Source organism: Talpa occidentalis, unplaced genomic scaffold (assembly GCF_014898055.3).
Source record: "Talpa occidentalis isolate TD23 unplaced genomic scaffold, MPIMG_talOcc4v2.1 talOcc4.16, whole genome shotgun sequence".
NCBI classification, from domain to species: Eukaryota; Metazoa; Chordata; class Mammalia; order Eulipotyphla; family Talpidae; genus Talpa; species Talpa occidentalis.
The window spans coordinates 24,713,733-24,732,515 of NW_023601653.1; positions in this window are offsets into that span (position 1 = coordinate 24,713,733).

The window sequence follows — 18,783 nt, forward strand, 5'->3', positions numbered from 1 at the left end:
CTTTGACCCTGTTTAGCACTGTTAAGTATTCTTTTGCACCATTTCAGTATGTTTTGGTATATTCATAAAATGCAACATTACACAGAAATATCAAACTACTGGTATATGCAACACCACCAGTTAAGTTCTAAAACCTGAAGCTGAGTTAAGAATGTACTTAGAACATGAACATTATAAGCAGATTTGCTTAATAAGGGAGATTTTCTGACAATGTGAAAAAGAAGAGCTTACCTTTGCTAATTCTCTTCTAAGAGTATGTGTCAGTGTGCTTATGTGTGTATATTAACTATTTTTTAATATAGTTACAATTAGCTCTTTCTTACAGTTTATATGTGTTTATTCTAAAAAGGAGGGAGAAGGGAATCTCTTTGTTAAAATTGTCCTCATTGTAATGTATATGCTCTGCTGTTTTTCACATTTACACTCAGGACTGCACTGATATGTTTTGACTGAACTTGCCTCCACCTCAAGATTCCAAGTGTCCTGTGACTTTTCATGCAGACACATGAAGGCTGGGAGTTGTCAGGGACACCTAGATGCGTGGACAGCTTTCACAAGTACTTTCAAGTGTTCAGGTGGGAGCAGAGGTTAGCTTATTTAACATTTCCCATCATATATACATAAAAATAATCTTTGATGAAAGGAAGAATCAAACAGGCTATTATTGTAACTAGAAGGAATTTAGTGTTATTATTAGAAAGAAGATAGATTTTGTGAATATAGCTATCTTGCAAAACTATGGCACTCAGTGTTTTGGGAGCAAATGAAATGCTTTCTACATGTTTAGTTTAAGAATGAGTTATTTTCTAATTTGACATAATTTATTTTATTCTACAATAAAAATGTTATTAACTAAAAGGTAAAGCCTTTTATAAACCACTCTTTTTGTAAATTATGTCAAATACTTTCTATCTCTACACCATTTTGTGGATTCTTAAAAACACTAGCTTTTGAGAAGACCATGTGAATTCATTCCATGGTTAGTAAAAAACATTTATTAAAGAGAGATATCTTAAGAAGAATATTGTTCTTTCTAGTTTCAATTTTTTTTGGTCTGTTATGTTATGTTGATCTTATAAATATTCCATGTTTTATTATAACTACTAATTACATTTACACAGAATGGGAATCACACATGGATTTTGAAGGCAGTGGGATGCAATGAAAGAGGAATTGATTTTAAAAGTAAAGAAAATTTACTTTTTAGATTTTTGTTTTATGAAAATAGTTTTTAACTATGAACATTATTAATTAATTGGTCCTTACCATGTATGAAAGCTTGAGAATAAAACTGTGCTTTTCAAATGCATTTAATAGTAAAAATTAAGACAATGCCTTTTCAAATTTTTTAAAGGAAATAGCAAAGGTGTAAATCAATTATATTTTTAAATTCTTCTCTAGTCACTCCAGTTACCTCATTCTACCTCAAATAAACAAGTCACATTTTTGCTTTTGGCTTTTGCTCTATTTCCTCTAGCAGGTAGGTTCATCTCCCATATATCCACTTGACATACTGCCTTAGATTCTGAAAATCTTTGTCAAAATCTATTTTTTCAAAGATTATCCTAATCATTCTATTTAATATATATTCCAAGTGTCACCCATGTCTACTACTTAGCATTCTTCAATCCCTTCATCTTAAATCATTTGTTTTCTTTTCCAATCTTAATCATGATCTAATGAGTCACTAATTTATAAATTTTACCTTTATTGTGAATTATAGGAAAACTAGGTGTTTTTTTTAAAAATCCATCTTGCCTAGTAAAGTAAAATTCCATAAAGACATACACTCTTGTCTCCATATATGTCAGAACTAGTGAGTTCTTATGAAGTGTTATCAGATAAATTAATAGTATATTTGTCTTTATTGGTTATTACTCATGTTTTTATGATTAATAATTCATCTAGGAAAAGTTATATTCTATGAGGTTCTTCAAAGGAAACAGAATTGTAATTTACCAATGTCTATATAATATGTATATACTACATAATATGTATATATTACATATTTACATCTTAATTCTAAGTCTTTATAATTAAAGCCATTATCACTATTTAGAGGAATTTCCCTTTATTTTATCTTAATGACTTGCCTGTCTTACATACATTTATTTTCTGAATAATTATTAATTTAGACACCCATCTTCATTTCAAACTGCATACAGAGGTATTTTCATTGCACTGAGTATTCATTTCAAACTGAGTATTGTTTCATTCCCTCAGATTGTACAACTGACTTATGGAAAAATAATAAATTAATTATTAATAATAAAATAACTTGCACTCAAAAGCAAGTGTAGTAATAATACATAATGTTCCAATAGCAAAAACAATACCCAACATTTCAATAAAACTTACCATGTGACTTTCACAATTTTAACTGATTTCACAGTCACTCACTTAATTTTCTCAACAACACTATGAAATAAATAATGCAGATACTCAGTTTAAATTGAGACAACTGACATAAAAATTTCAGCCAAATTTGTTGATGTTCTGAAATTTTTTACTTTTACTGTACTTGATTATTGACCTAAACATTTCAAAACCCTAACTTGAAGACGTGCACCTCTGTGTTTACTGCAGCACTATTTACAACCACTGCAAATTGAAACAACCTAATTGCCTATTGAAAGATGATTGGGTAAAAAAGATGTAGTATACATTCACAGTGGAATACTATTCAGCTACAAAAGAAAAAGATGAAATCCTGAGATTTGCCATAGCATGAATGGACCTAGAAGGTATTATGCTTAGCGAAATAAGTCAAACACACAAAGAAACACACTTTATGATTTCACTCATATGTGGTATAAAAAGAAACCAAATATACAAATGAACTAAATAAAACAAAAATAGACTTTTAGATTATAAGACCAAATAGTGGTTACCAGAAGGGAGGGAATAAAAGGGTGGAGGTAAATATGGTGAAAGGCATAAATTGTGTGGTGAAGGATAGAATTAGCCTTTTAATGGTGAACATATTGTACTATATACAGATGTTGACTTATAATGATGCACATCTGAAAATGTATATAATGTTATAATATTACTTCAAAATATATTTTTATAATCTTAAAGTATAAAAACAGTTTTAAGAGTTTGCAATCCAGTTACAATGGCTGCAGTTCTTTGTTCTTGAATGCCTTGCAGAGAAATGTACAGAGCCTACTTTTTATAAGATGCACTTCTTTGAATATTCCCTCCTTTAATGAGAAAAACTGAACAAGGGAATTGATTGTATTCAGGCTACTGCAGTAGGGAGAACATCCCAGATCTGAAGATGTGAATATCTTGGCAAGATTATATTGCCTTATACCTTTATATGATTTACAGTTAGGACTGAATTTGCATTCACAGGATGTCTTAGTCAGCAAAACAGGAGACATTTATCTCAGTCTTTTTAGGTTACAGAGAAAACAGCACAGCTAATCTCTTATGTGACAAAGAATGAGAAGTTGGAGGATCTTTTCTGCTCGTGTTAGATTCAGGTGTAATTTTCAAGATCCGTGTTTAGCCTTGACATAGGTAAACAAGTGTGTCATATGCAAGTCTTATGGGAATCACAAAAAGAGTGAATAGCAAGTCTAAATAAATCATATGGGGAAAGATAGTTCTTTGTGGTAGATCATTTTCTAGGATACAAAAATGTGTGGGGATTTATCAAATATTGCTGAATATTAAGTCCAATACCACAGAAGAGACACTTAAGACAATGAAAGTACTTCCATTGTATACATGTTATTTATTTTTATTCTTTTGGATATTATTTCCTCCTTTTCCACTTTAATTTTTATATCCTGGCAACTTGTCCTAATCATGGTTCATCTGCAAATGTTAAATCATTTATTAAAAAATTCACTTTATTATTTAGCAGGAATTCCCTTATATAGATATCTTTTCTGTTTTGCTGAACTTTATAGAATCAGAGCCAGTAAAAAATCCCAGAAAATTATATGGGAATTTTATTATTGGAAATGTCTTTAAAGTGTCACTGGAAATATTGGCATTTAATTATTTTCAAAAACACACAATGTAATTATAAGTGATGGAATGAATGACACGTCCATATTGTCTGAGGTTGTTTATTATTATGTAATATATCATAAATATATTAAATATATTGTGTTCAACCACCATTGCTTTACATTACTAAAAAAAAAGTTTGGCTTCTTTGTGGAATATGTTATATTTTGAAATTCATATTTTGCATACTTAACTCATTACCTACAAGTTGCCAAGTATTTGCTGACCTTATAGCCAAAAAAAAAGTTTTAAGAGGACTCAAAGATAATCATAACAACCTTGCAAAAAAAACCCATAAAGATCTATTGACCATTTACATCACCAGAATGTCTGGATTTTGCTAAAACCAATAATCATGGTATTATTTTTTTCATCAAAAGTTTTGTTGTTATCGGTAAAAGTGATTCTATTTTATCCTGTATTTTATATATTTTCTGTACCATAAGTGAACCATAAATGTGAGGCCTTTTGTAATGTTACCAACCATTCATTCCAATCCCAAAAGAAAGTTAAGTTGAGGGCAAAATAATAAGACATTCACATTGTGACGTAATCTAAGAAAAATGATATGTAATTATGTCAATACGAGGATTGTGTACATTTTTCCCACATTGAAGAAATAGGTTATAGTAGATAACCACAATTTATTTGAAACTATAAATGAATATAAATTTAAGGAACTTCAAGCTTAAGCCTCAAATATTCAAAATGAGTATTAACTCAGAAGTCATAATAACCACTTCATTTGAATAGTGTTTCCAAGTTCTGTGCCCCAAACTTAATAATAATAATAATCAAAAACTTGGGAACAGATAGAGGAAAGGAAAAGAGACAAATACAGTACTAGAAAATCGTGATAATGTGCAAAAACTTAAAATATTATCTGCCTGTCTTGGATAAAACACAGCTAAAGAAGGGATATAAGCACAGCTGGTATTCAATAATATGAATGATCTGCCACAGGTAACCACGCTCTCTCCTTGTATCAGAGCAGGACCAGAGAATGAACTAAATTACAACAGGAATAAGTTAAGCTAAAAAAATGGAAAAAAAATTCATGAGTTATCACTCTAATCATTGCCCTTAAATTTACATCATTTTGCACAGAATTTCAAAGAAAAAAAAAGTTTATGGGCCATTTTAAGATCATTTATAATCAATAATCATTCAGTCTTTCCAAATCTGTTTCCACATCTATCAAGATGGGTGAGTGCGTTTTCATAACTATGGTGATATGGTTTTCCTTCTCTATTATTATCTCACTCTTGTCACCACAGCAACTCTATAAATTTGAAGTGGCACAAACTCCTATCTCCATTTTACAGATCAGGGTATAGATATTTAGAGTTCCTAGTTTTATCATGTCAGCCCAGCTTCAGGATTCTTGAAGCACTCTGTGCTTCCACTAAAAAACATCCTCACTGAATAGAGCTTATTTATTTTGCCATTTCATTTTCGAATTTTCATTTTATTAGTGCATATTAAGCTGGGGCTAACATTACATAGGAGGCCAATATAAAAATCCAAGTCTGTAATTTCTCCCATCACTCACCTGATTCTTATTTATATCCTCTCAAAGTTTCAGATGTATATAGTGACAAAGTATTGCTTGAATTTCATAGAAAATAAATAGCAGTCGTCACATTGTAACATATTAATAAAAACATAGAATTCAATGTCTCAAAGATATATCTTAATATCTCTAAAACTTTATGTGTAAAATATGTATTTTTTCCTTAATAAAGCTTCTTTCTAAAAAAGATTTATTTATTTTTTAAGATTTATTTATTTATCAATACAAGAACTGGGGTATAGACCAGAGATGCAAAGGCTGAGAGGATTCACCAGAGAGAGTGGGGAGCAGAACAGGCAGATCTATTGAAATCCAATACTGAGTGGAACAGCAGGCCAGACAGGAGAGTTCTGCTGTGTCATGTGGGTTAGCTCCCTGGCCAGGCCATGGTGGTGGTAGTGCTGAGACTTAACCCCTAGGCCACTTAACCCCAAGAAGGCCCCAATAAAGCTTCTTTAATTTCACTGATAAATCATCTAATATTTCAGTAAATTTTGATTTTACAGTCAAAAGTCTTTTTTTTTTTTGCATCAAGAAATGGGTTGTTAATTAACTATAGCGTACGTATTATATGTTATGGATGGTGGAAAAAATGAAAATGTGAAATTATTGGTAGAAAATATTATGCATATTAAAAAGCATACTGTCTGTGTAATTAGACAAAATAGAAAATATTAAATCAGATCGTTTAAGCTTAGAAAACATGGTATTCAAATTAAAACACGTTTTACTTAAACATTATGCTGTTGAATGTTATTAAAAACATAATTTCTTTTAGCTTATTATTATTATTCTTTACTTTTAAAAGGACAGCTTATTAGGAAAAAGGAGAAAGAAAAATAGATGCACCTGCATCATCACAGGCAGGCATGAGAGCTGCCACTGCAGCATTGCAAAGGAAAGAGGTTGGTGAAAAGGAGTTTCCAAGTTTCCTTTAAAAAACAGAATCTGGGGGTTTGTAGAATGTGGTAGACCATAGTTTTTAAATGGCTATGCCATCATCTCTCAACCCAAATGCTGTTTATATAATGACTCTGCCTTTATCTGTGTGTTGTGGGGGGCGGTCTTAGGGCTAGAGTAGAAATCATGCTTTGTGACTTGCAAGATTAGGTCATACAAGGGGATACGACTCCCATCTGACTCTCAGAGCACTCATTTGTAGTCCTTGGCTCTAAGCAGTGCCCTGCTCCAAGGCTACGGTGTTTCCAGGAGGCCCCAGCTAGCACGTAAACCACCGCACAAGAGAACATGAGACCACATGCAGTAAGATCAATGCCCAACCCTCTCCCCACTCTGTGTTTTAGCTCCAGCCTTCTCTGCAGGAGAGAGACTCTCAAATGGGATCTACCCAGCTCTTTCTGAATTCCTGACCCACAAAATATATGAGATGATAAAATGATTGTTATTGTTTGAAGCCTCAGAAAAAATTAATTTTTCTAAACTTGTCTAATTGTCTGTGATATCTATAGGATATTGAGTTGAAACACCTAATATGAATTTTCAACTCTGAGTGGATTATAATACATTTTGAAATTGAACAGAAAATTTCTCTGACAAAGAATCTCTATCCCAAAGGGACAATGGGAGACCCAGAATAAATATATACAGAAAAATACAATCAAAGTGATTTTTCTGAGTAATAATGATATCCACATAGCAGATTTCATTAATTCCTTTCAAACTCTAACAGACCTCTAAAATCCATTAATTTCTTTCCACTTTGACCACTTATTACAACTTCTATACATAACACATAACACAAAGATATTTGAAGATTGTTAGTTTCATTTAGTGCTTGCTATGCCAGTTATGTATGTATATATAATATATATGCATATGTATATAGACATAGATTATACATACTTGTGTGTGTGTGAGAGAGAGAGAGAGAGAGAGAGAGAAAGACAAAGAGAGAGAGAGAGAGAGAAAGGGCAGGAGGGAGAGGGGGAGAGAGAGAGAGATGGGAGGGAGAGGCAATAGTAAGGTATAGGAGAGGAGACTTGTTTGTAAGATGACAGACATGGATTTCTCAGAAAAACCACTTGAGCTTCTGCCAGACCCACTATTTGTTTAAACTATATTACACTGCATTTTCTTGTGGGTTCCTAAAGATCAAATATTGGCAATCTGTATGGCATTTCAAATAGAATTTTTTTTTACTTTTTTTGTTTTTTTTAATTTTATATATATTTTACATCATTTTCATTTTTGCACAATGCATGCATTTTCATTTTGGTTATAGTTCCCATAAAATTCCCACTCCCCTTGTTTTGATCCTACGCCCTTCTCTGCCCCCCCCCCAGTGTATCTCTGGTTTATAGGTGCTTGTTGATTTTTTAAAAAGATTTATTTATTTATGCATACAAGAGCTGGGGTACAGGTCAACAGGTCAGAGATGAGGAGGGGTGAGAGGATTCACCAGAGACAGAGTGGGGGACAGAAGAGGCAGACTGACTGAAACACACTGCTGAGGGGAGCAGCGGGCGAGACAGGAGAGGTCTGCTGCGCCATGTGAGTTGCTCCCTGGCTGGCTGGGGATCAAACTCATGCTGCAGGGGATCAAACTCATGCTGCAATGGCTGCGGATTGCTTCATAGGACAGTGCTTAACCCCTTGCGCCACCAGGGAGGCCCGGTGCTTGCTGATTTTGATTTTTACTTTATTATAATTAGTCTTTTCCCTGATCCCTTATTTAGGTTTTCTAAATTCCTGCTATAAGTACACCTCAATAATGTCTTTAAAGACACATCACCCAAAGCAGTGATAGTGATAGTGAAAAGATAAACAGATGGGACTGCATCAAATTAAAGAGCTTCTGTACAGCAAAAGAGACAGTAATTAAATCAAAGAGACACCCCACTGATTGGAAGAAAATTTTTGCACACAACACTAATGATAAAGGACTGATCACAAAAATCTACAAAGAGCTGACGAGACTCAACAAAAACAAAGTAAATAACCCAGTCAAAGAGAATTTTTGATGGACACTAAAGACACCGTTTTCTCTGTTTAACTTGTCCTTATTCCAGTGAATTTTCTCTGTGAATCTGTCATCCTTACAAGAGTGATGGATGCACAATACTTATCTAAGAAATCCTAAAGGATAGCTTTGTGTTTTGAAGAAGGAAGGAGGACATTTATTTGGAGGGTTTTTTGCATCATTAAAACTTATTTCACTCATGTTTTATGTTTATGCCATGTGTTCTGGAGGTTGAGGTGCATTATTCAAAGTAACCCCCTTTTCCTCATCAGTTATGGCTTAGTATGGAGGGCCCCATAAAGAAGAGTGAACTCATTCCATAGTATATAGAAAAGAAGGGAAGAAACAACAGTTGCTTAAAACATGGACTTTGGAGACTAGCATAGTTTTAGTTTGCTTTTCCTTGCTTAATGTCATCACTGTACTTTTCTCATGCTTTGCATCTTAAGTAAAAGCACCACTTGTATAAGCTAGAAATTTTGGGAACATTCTCCCTTTTCTTTATGCCATGTGGTAATCCAGAATGTTTTAGCATTCAGAATTGGCCCAGAAGAGTAAAAAATTAGAGTGTTACCATTTTTAGTTTTATCAGAAAATTCAAAAAATTTTGTTACAGGAATGTATAATACTATTAATTAAAGTTGACATTTAGAGGATATGCTGATTTTTTTCCAATTTATAATATCACTTTATACAAAGAACAGCCTTAGGAGCAGGTACTATTATTCCTATCTTAATAAGGAATAAACAAGTCACAGAAAGGTCAAACAAATAATTGAATGTCACATAATTCTGCCAACTAATGAAAGCTGTAAATCAGCAATCTGACTAGAATCTCTGTTATTATATAGATTACATTACCTCCCATTGAGTAAACCCTGGTGAACAGAGAGTTCTTTGGAATCAAAGGATAAGAGAATTTTCAAGATTGTAAATACGTTTTGCCAATTTTATATATAAAAAGGATGTATTATTTACTTATTCATGTAGGTTGTATATTTTGTAAAATCTTTGCATCATATAAAGTTTTATCAGGTATAATTCTGTGGACTAACACTCATTTTGTTTTCCTGTTTTTTATAATTTTAATAATTTTTAATAGTATTTTTTAATCTAATGAGGCTTTCGTCAAGTTTATCTGTGGGAGTCCTTTGCATTTCTTTTGTCAGTTGTTCCTGGCTGCTACCAAACTTGGAAATATTTAACATCATTTTCTCAGTGTGAAATTCCTTTCCCATGCCAAAATAAACAAATTTCCCTTTCATCTACCTTTGCTATCAAGGGGATTTTTGTCAACATTTTCACAGAGTCTCTAGCTAATCTAGGGGCCAGCAATAAAACTCAGTACACTTTTCACAACTGGTAAATGCCTGAAATGTGATTATAGCTTGAGAGGTAGCTTACAGCTTTTTTTGTTCAGATTTCAATTTTTAGTTTGTTTTTGGCCCGTGGCAATTTCTCTTATAATTCTACAAGGGCAATGTCACAGTAACAAATGTTTGCTACATGTTTCCAGCATTCAAAGGTGTTCTGTACCAAGAATTTTCTTAGAACATCTATCTTAGCATCTTAGTGGAAAAGAAAGTTCAGGTATTCTCTACTTTCTGCCAATATAATAAACAAAAACAACAAAAATTGAGCATTAACTTCCTAAAAGAGGACATATGGCTTTGAATGGAAATAAGGAAACAAAAACTTGAGAACAAGGACATTTCAGCAGATTGATGATTTCATTAAAAAAAGGTAAACAACACAAAGTGAGAAAGGGTTGTTTTCATTTATATAAAATATAGATTTTTCTATAATTCATGAGGATAATTTTCTTTTTAAATTATATAAGAATATTTCTTTCTTTTTTTTTAAAGATTTATTTATTTATACAAGAACTGGGGTACAGGTCAGAGGCATGGGAGGGTGAGAGAATTCACCAGAGATAGAGTGGGGAGCAGAATAGGCAGACAGACCAAAGACACCGCTGAGGGGAGCAGCTGGCACAACAGGAGAGGTCTGCCGCGCAGTGTGGGAATCTCCCTGGCCAGCTGGGAATCAAACCCATGCTGCAGAGGTTGCAGACAGCTTCACAGCGCGGTGCTCAACCCGCTGCACCACCGGGGAGGCCCAAGAATATTTTCCCTTTAAATAATTTCATTTTTAACTTCTGGGATCATTGTAATTGGTTTACTTCCATTATATAAGGCAGTCTTATAAAGTAATATAAAGTAAAAACTTCACATTACTTCTATATAGTTGTTTTAATCTATGTTACATAAAAAGGAGACACATTACAAAGAAACAACTTTTTAAAATAAAATACTTGTTTGTATATAAATACAAATTAAATAAATTAGAGTTTTCTTAAGATTGTTTAAAATAAGCTATGCATTAACAATTATTGAAGTGTTATAACCATTCCACGTATATTGGTAAATATCTTCTCTAGATATGCTTTGCTGACATAAGCATAGGTTTAAGTTTTTATCATTTGCTAATTTTTATGCCAAATTGAGCAAAATTCTTCACTTGGATTGTTTGTTCCGTGTTGGGCAGGCATATCATATTTTTATTCAAAGAATTATACTATTTATATATTGTATCCTTTAGGGAAACTTCCTGAACTATGGGGATCTGGGCTATTTTGCATTGTAATTGTGGTAATATAGTACATTTATCAAACTTAAAAACATTGTAAGAGGAAAAAGTTGAAAATAAGTGTATTTATCTATTTGCTGTTTCTTACTGGGCATATATGCCTCAAAGACCAAATTGAGTAATTCATTTTTTGATATTAATACTTTTAATCAACTGAAAGATAGCTCTAAATTGTATGAAATGTTCTGGTTCATAAAAATGTTATAAAGTTCACAAAGTAAGCAAAATCTGATGTCCAAGTTGCCAAACATAACAATAAAAATAAATAGTATATCAGCTCTTACTTTCACCTGTTTTTATTATCTATATGTGTACATTTACTTGTTGTCTGACTGTATAAGAATATAAACTAAACATCAGTGATTATATGTTTTGTTCATGCCTATAATCAGTAAGTTATTGATTTTGATCAACTATAATTCCATCAAACTGTTCCTCATATACATTTTTGGAGGCAACACTTATCAATTCTTAGCCTGAGATTTTCTCATGAACAGCTCCAATTCCTAACTCAAAAGTGGGATTTGTGAACTAGGACTGGGTACTCGAATACAATTCATTAACTGACCATAGGAACTATTTCTAAACATGGATTCTGGCGCAAGATAGGCTAGTCAGAGTTATTTTGTCTCAATTTGGTACTTAGTTAAAATTAATGGATAAGTATCTTACATTCCTCTTCTGCAGGATAAAAACTGTGTACATATGACATAAAAAATTCTTCTGTCATTATGTCAACATAGTTAAAAAAACATGAAAAATGGAGAAAACAGACAAGATAGAAAAGAATAACATTTTGTTGTATTACATAATACATTACATAATAATAATTGTATTACATAATTGTATTACATAATACATTATGTAATTATTGTACTGTATGTATTGTATTGTATGTAATACATTATTGTACTGTATGTATTGTATTGTATGTAATACATTATTGTATTACATAATACATTGCAACATAATAATTACATAATACATTCCATGCATTGCAAAATTCTTAAAAATATGCAAGATGAAATTAAACATACATATAGGAGCATGCACGTGGAATTTCCAATTTATTTGATTATCAAATAAAATAAGGGCATATTTAAAGAATTATGTTATTGTTTTCCTTTTAAAAAATAACCTAAGAAAATTTTTCTGCGTATATTTCTATATATGTATAGAGATGTAAAGAAGGATCCAGAGGGAGAGATCCCGCTGCTGACAGAGGATAGATAACACCTTAACATCTCTAGAAAAATTGAAAAAAGAAATAATACAATCTTTTCAAAATGACTATATGCACCAATAGTCTTGACAATGCTCTCACCCTTTGATGCTGAAGGGCTCTTTCTGAGCAATTTAATAGTAGGGAATGTGGTATGTATAAGAATGCAGTGTGTATAAGAACAGAGATTGTAGTCAAACTGCTTATACCCATCCTGTAATAATCCACAGAACCATATATCCCATTACTTATTTGAATCAATCTGTGCTACATTTCATCTCCATTAAAATTGGAATAATTGTAATTCTTGTGGCCTTTGTAGATAGGCTTAGCCACATTTTCCAAATACTCGCTATAATCAATAATTTTCTTAAAATTTTAACTGTAAAAGAATATATACAATCTAATCCTCTCTAAATAAAAGATAAGTACATAAAAATACAGTGGTGTTCATGTACCTTTCAAATTGATAGTTTAATTGACTATGTAATAAGAAACCAAAATTTATCATAAAATTGTAGGTTAAACTTTAGGAAAAATGACGACAATCTCTGTTCTTATACACACTACAATGATATAACCACTGTGGGTGTAACCTTAAGTATAAATATAAGCAGAACTTCACTTCCTAGTCATAGGAACATGGAAAAAAATAATTAGAATATTTAGTAGCATTTTAGAATGCCTTTATTTCCCTTGCTCCAAATTTTGTCATAGTTTTGTTTGCACAAGGAATTCAGGGTCTAGACCTGAGACTCTAAATAGGAATTCTAAAATATGCCTATTCTTTTTCCTTTGAATATTTTCTTAAATAAAATAAATGAGTAAAGTCATTCACAGAGATAAATAGGAATTCTATTCTTGTTCCTTTAAATTATTTTTAAGTTAACTGTATTTATTTTCTTGATAATATATCATGCCTTCCTATGACATATAACTTCTTTATTTTATATTACTAGTAGCATAGGTTACTTTTTTTTTCCCTAGGAGAAAGAAGAAAACATCTCAACTGAGACAAAACCAAATTTTATGGACAATTTTAAAATGAGAATATAAAGTTGTGTATAAGGACACTCTACACCATATGTCCATAGACAGACATGATATTTTTCAAGAGAAGTGTCATTTTTTCTATATAAAATGTTAAGGGAATTATTAATACTAATAAATGTAACAATGTATAAATCATTTTAAAGCTCTAGTGCCCTGCTTTATATTGTTATGTAACCTTCTGACCCATTAAAAGTGAACATGTAGGGAATCCATTTTAATAGCTTCTTCCTGTTGGCTTGAGGGATTCTATAACTAGCAGAAGTCCTAAACCAAAAATGTAGTTGGGTATTTCCACTCATTTGAAGATTTCTGTTAGAAAAATTTTTTTGTTGAGTTGGCATCTCCTAGGAATACAAGTGAATAAACAACACAGAAAGAGGTAAGAAAAGAGAAATATTTGTTCAACACTCTGCATGTTGTAACAACGTGCAACATCATTTATGATATGTTACTGCAGCCAAAAATGACATGATGTTATAAATCACTAATTTCTCAATTTTGGAAAGGAAGTTGGAAATATGGGATAAGGTCATGTTCAGTTCAGGTCATGAAAACCAAAAATGTGCAGGTTGGACTTTTTATAATGTTTTACCAAATCTCAGAGGAGTTTAAATATCATAGTTATTACTATTATTTTCCTCTTGGAAAAGAAAGGAAATGGAAAAATTCTTGCCCAATTTTTGAGGCATTGTAACATGGCCTGGAAGAGTTTTACTTTTTATTTAACATTTATAAAATCTGCCTATCTTTATTTCATAAGCTAATACTTCAACAAATAAATATTATTTTTTTTACATATCCTACTTCCTATAATGCATTTCTTTTACATACATTTTCCATATGAAATTCCTGCCTCCTGGATTTTATATTAAGCTTAAAGAATTGTTTTAAACCAGTGTTTGAATATTTTTTAAGTGTATGCCACAATATTTTCAATGTTGCCATAGTCTAAAGAGCCTAGAAAATCAAACAGCTGGTTTGAACCTGAAAGATTGTTCTGAGAACAATGAGAAACACTCATGTTCTCAAAGACTTTCTTCAATGTGGCAATGAGATCTCTAGAAGCACATGAAGAACTACAGGTTAAAGATTAATTAATGAACAAGGGAAACAGAAAACTTTGCAGTATATATTACGAAGGGTATTCTATTGCCTGGACTGGTCCTAAATTTGGTCCTCCAAATTTAGCAGGTGAAAGATCTTAGTTGGCTCCCTGTTATGGTCCCTTTTAGAAGTAACTTATCGCCTGTACATTTTGTATTCCAGTAAACAGCAGTAAACCTATTGAATGAGGTTACCGGATCTTTATTTAAGACTTGCTATGTATTACATATCCAAGATAAATTTTATCATAAAGAATTCTTACTGCACTTTTCAACCATTTACTTCATAAACATTTTTTGCCTACTTCTTATGTTTAAACGTTTTAAACTATTAAAACAGGGCATTGGAATTGACATCTTCTGCCTATAATGGAAATGACAGCCTAGTGAAAGAAATGGATGCAATTTAAATGCAATAGAATGAAACGAGAGCCTTCATAAATATACGCAAAGAGTGCAACAGAAGAAAGTGTGGCTCACATGAAGGAGTCAGACATTTGGAGATTTAATAGATCATCTTTATTTATGACAAAATCTAGGTTGGAAGACATAGCTTGCTAACAGTGCACTGAAGAGTTACACTTATTCACCCCAGAGCAGAGAGAGCTGGAAAACCACAAACTTCCTCTATTGAGGCTACACTTGTAAAATTTATAGCACAGAAACCCTTGACTCTAAAGAGGAATGAACTAAACTGAGCATGTCCTGATGCTTTTTTGCTAAGTTTCTAATCAGAAAATTCACTCCTCCAACACAAAGAAATGGATAACGGGCAGGGGGAGAGATTGAAGTGTTATTCTTGCAAATTCCTCCCCATGAAAACATAAAAAGTTAGAACATAAACAGCAGTAAACTTTGACTATATGCAAATAATGAGTGACTATAAGGATATCCTCCCTGGGGACTCTTGACCTTCCCCCACACCCCACCCCTTTGACTAATCTCTTTAAGGCAAAAACAAATATCTTGGGAAACTTGGACCCTCAGCAGATTATTTCCCAAATACAGCAAGGAGTGAAATAGCATATATAAACCTTATAATGTGCAATATTATGGGATTTTTGACACCTATATAAAAATATAGGCTACAACAGAGTTTAAGTGATAATAATTGAGGGTCTGTTATGTAAACTGGACTTAAGAATGAAAGCATTGAACTGGAGAACAATTCTTCCTATATAGTTTGCTTTATGAAGCAAACATTTTAGTTTATTCACATTCCCAAAGAGATTTAACTGTATATTTAAGCAAATAGGGTAATGATATCATCTTTTCATTATAAAGTGTAATTGGACCTAATAGATAGTTTCTTCCTTTGTCTCTTCCCCTCTTTTTCCTTTTTTAAAAATGCAGCTTAGACACAGAATTTTGGTTGAGACACTCATAAGTGTTCTCTAAAATTATTAATAAATGGGAAAAAATGAATTCTTCCTTCTCTTGTTAGTGTGGCTACAGGTATCTTCCTTCTAGTTTTAAAGTGTACTGAAATAAAACTTTTTAGACCTACACAGTCATAATAGTAATCTCTAGTAAAGTTTAAGAGAAGTCATCCTCTGGCTCAGGAGCCGGGGTACAAGAAGAAAGAGGTAATTTTTCAGTCAAGTGTGTGTCTTCTTGTTTGAGAAGAGTTACAGACCTAGATTTACTGGTTCCCCCAAATTCTATATATCATCTCTATTTTGGTGAAGTGAATAAAATCTTGTGATATGAAAAATAATCACTGGAACTTTTTATGAAGATGATCATATTGTGTTGTTCTTTATTTGTTGATTCATCTTCTGATAACAATTTCAAATGGAAATCAGTATCTGGTAATAGAAATATAAAATTGTTAATACAGATCATGTGCTAAAATTTGCACATCTCAAAACTAGTTGATCAATTATGTTTATTTGTACTTTCCTCAAAATTGCAAAATACAAATCTGAACTTAAAATATTGTAACAAGCTGATAACTCAATGTAAGACACTGCCTCAAACAAACCCCTTCATTAAAATGATTAAAATGAGCAAATTTGGGGGCCTCTCTGGTGGCTTAGGGGTTAAGTCTCTGTGCTGTCACCACTATGGCCTGAGTTAGATCCAGCCAGAGAGCTAACCCACAGATGGTGCAGCAGACCTCTTCTGTCTCTCCTGCTGTTCCCTTTAGCAGCGTATTTCAGTAAATCCACATTTTCTGCTCCTTACTCTGTCTCTTGTGAATTCTCTCATGTCCCCACCCCACATCCCCCATCTCTGGCCTACACCACAGTTCTTCTACAAAATAAACAAATATTTAAAAAAAAAGGAAATTTGCCTTGCCATGATCCCTTCTTCAGGCTTAGCTATATTAGTTAGGTTCACTCAGATTCTTAATTCTGTCTGTTTATCTTTTCATAAAATTTGGAAATTTTTGACCATCTTTTCATCAAATATTTCTTATACTTCCCCCTTTTGGGGGGGACTACAATTATATACACTACATATACTTTATGGGTTTAAGATTATTTCATTACTTCCTGGAGCTCTGCTTTTAAGTACTTTTTTTTTTTGAAACTTTTCTGTGCATATTTAATTCTGGATTGTTTCTAATGCTCTGTCAAAAGATCCAGTTTTTGTTTTTTTTGTTTTAAAGATTTATTTATTTATTCTTACAAGAACTGCAGTACAGGCCAGAGGTGTGAGGGGTGAGAGGATTCACCAGAGACAGAGTGGGGAGCAGAACAGGCAGACTGAGTGAAATACACTGCTGAGGGGAGCAGCGGGTGAATCAGGAGAGGTTTGATGCGCCATGTGGGTTGCTCCCTGGCCGGGGATTGAACTGGCGCTGCAATGGCTGCAGACAGCTTCATAGATTGCATCTTAACCCCTTGTGCCACCAGGGAGGACCATAACAGGCCAGTTTTGAGGGTTTATAATATTTCTCATAATACCTTACTTCACTACAGTATGCCTGAGAAATCAACCATTCTTACAATTTTAGGCATTCACATATTGGCTATGAATCTTAATACTTACATTTTTATTTGTCAAAATAATTTGTTGATATGTATATATATAGATATTCATTGACTAACCCTAGGATACCGTTTAAGTAATCACTCAAAAATACTGTATGATTATTATGATCATTTTATATGACAGTTACTGTCCCGGGTACTTACAAATATAGTACTGTAATTGGTTAACTCACACAGAAAATCTGAAGGATAACTACTATTCTCATTTGGTTGGGGCAATTATTGTAGAACTGGTACACTGTAGAGTTAAGGGGAGATTCACATTCTTAGACTCTTAAAGTCCTCTGTGTTCTTTTACTCATGAGTCATCATGACCTGGAGAGACTTCTCTTTTCAGGGAAAAAAAATGGGGAAAGGATTGGAGGTGGGAAATTGGACTTTGAAAACTTGCACCAAACAAGGTAAAACAGATTCATATTTAAGAAATTAAAGAAAATATTTTTGCAGCATAAAGCCTAGAAATTAAAGCTTGACAAACTCAATTCAGCTGTTGGATCATGAACTGAAACAAGGTTTAAATAATACCGCGTTAAAAATTCCAAATGGCAGTGAAAACGTCATTCCTAAGGAAACCGATAAACCCCAAATCCAGTAATTCTAAACCCTGCACATGAAAAGAAGTCTGATTTACATTTCATACTTCATATCAGCAGGTACTTCTATATCTGTGCTTACATTAGTGACAAAGAATGAGCTAATAATTTTGAAAAAAACATCAGCCTACTCTGCCTCTTTGAAGTTCTAAGATAGTTAGCTGGGAACTAGTCTTTCAAAATACTTAGATGTTGTGTTGTTGTCATGGAAATTCTTGTCATTAGTTAATAGACTGGCTTTTTCTATCTGAATGCCAACAGTTGAGATTAGAAAACTAGGCAAAGTTCTTGTTTCCAACTTTAAAAACAACAACTAGTTGTGTAATTTTTGAGTTTACCTCATGGAAAGATAATTTGGATGATATTGTGGAACAAATGTATTAGCAGCAGACATACTTCCTTCTCAATAATTATTTGCAGACTTTAGGTCACTTCTCTTTTAAAATAATAGTTTTCTTTTTCTTAAATGACAAGTTTCATAATCATAGTACTCATGATAAGCACTACAAACAAAAGCAGATTCTTTCACAAGAGTATAAGGGATACATTCAAATTGGAAGTTCTTTCACATTCATTACTTCACAC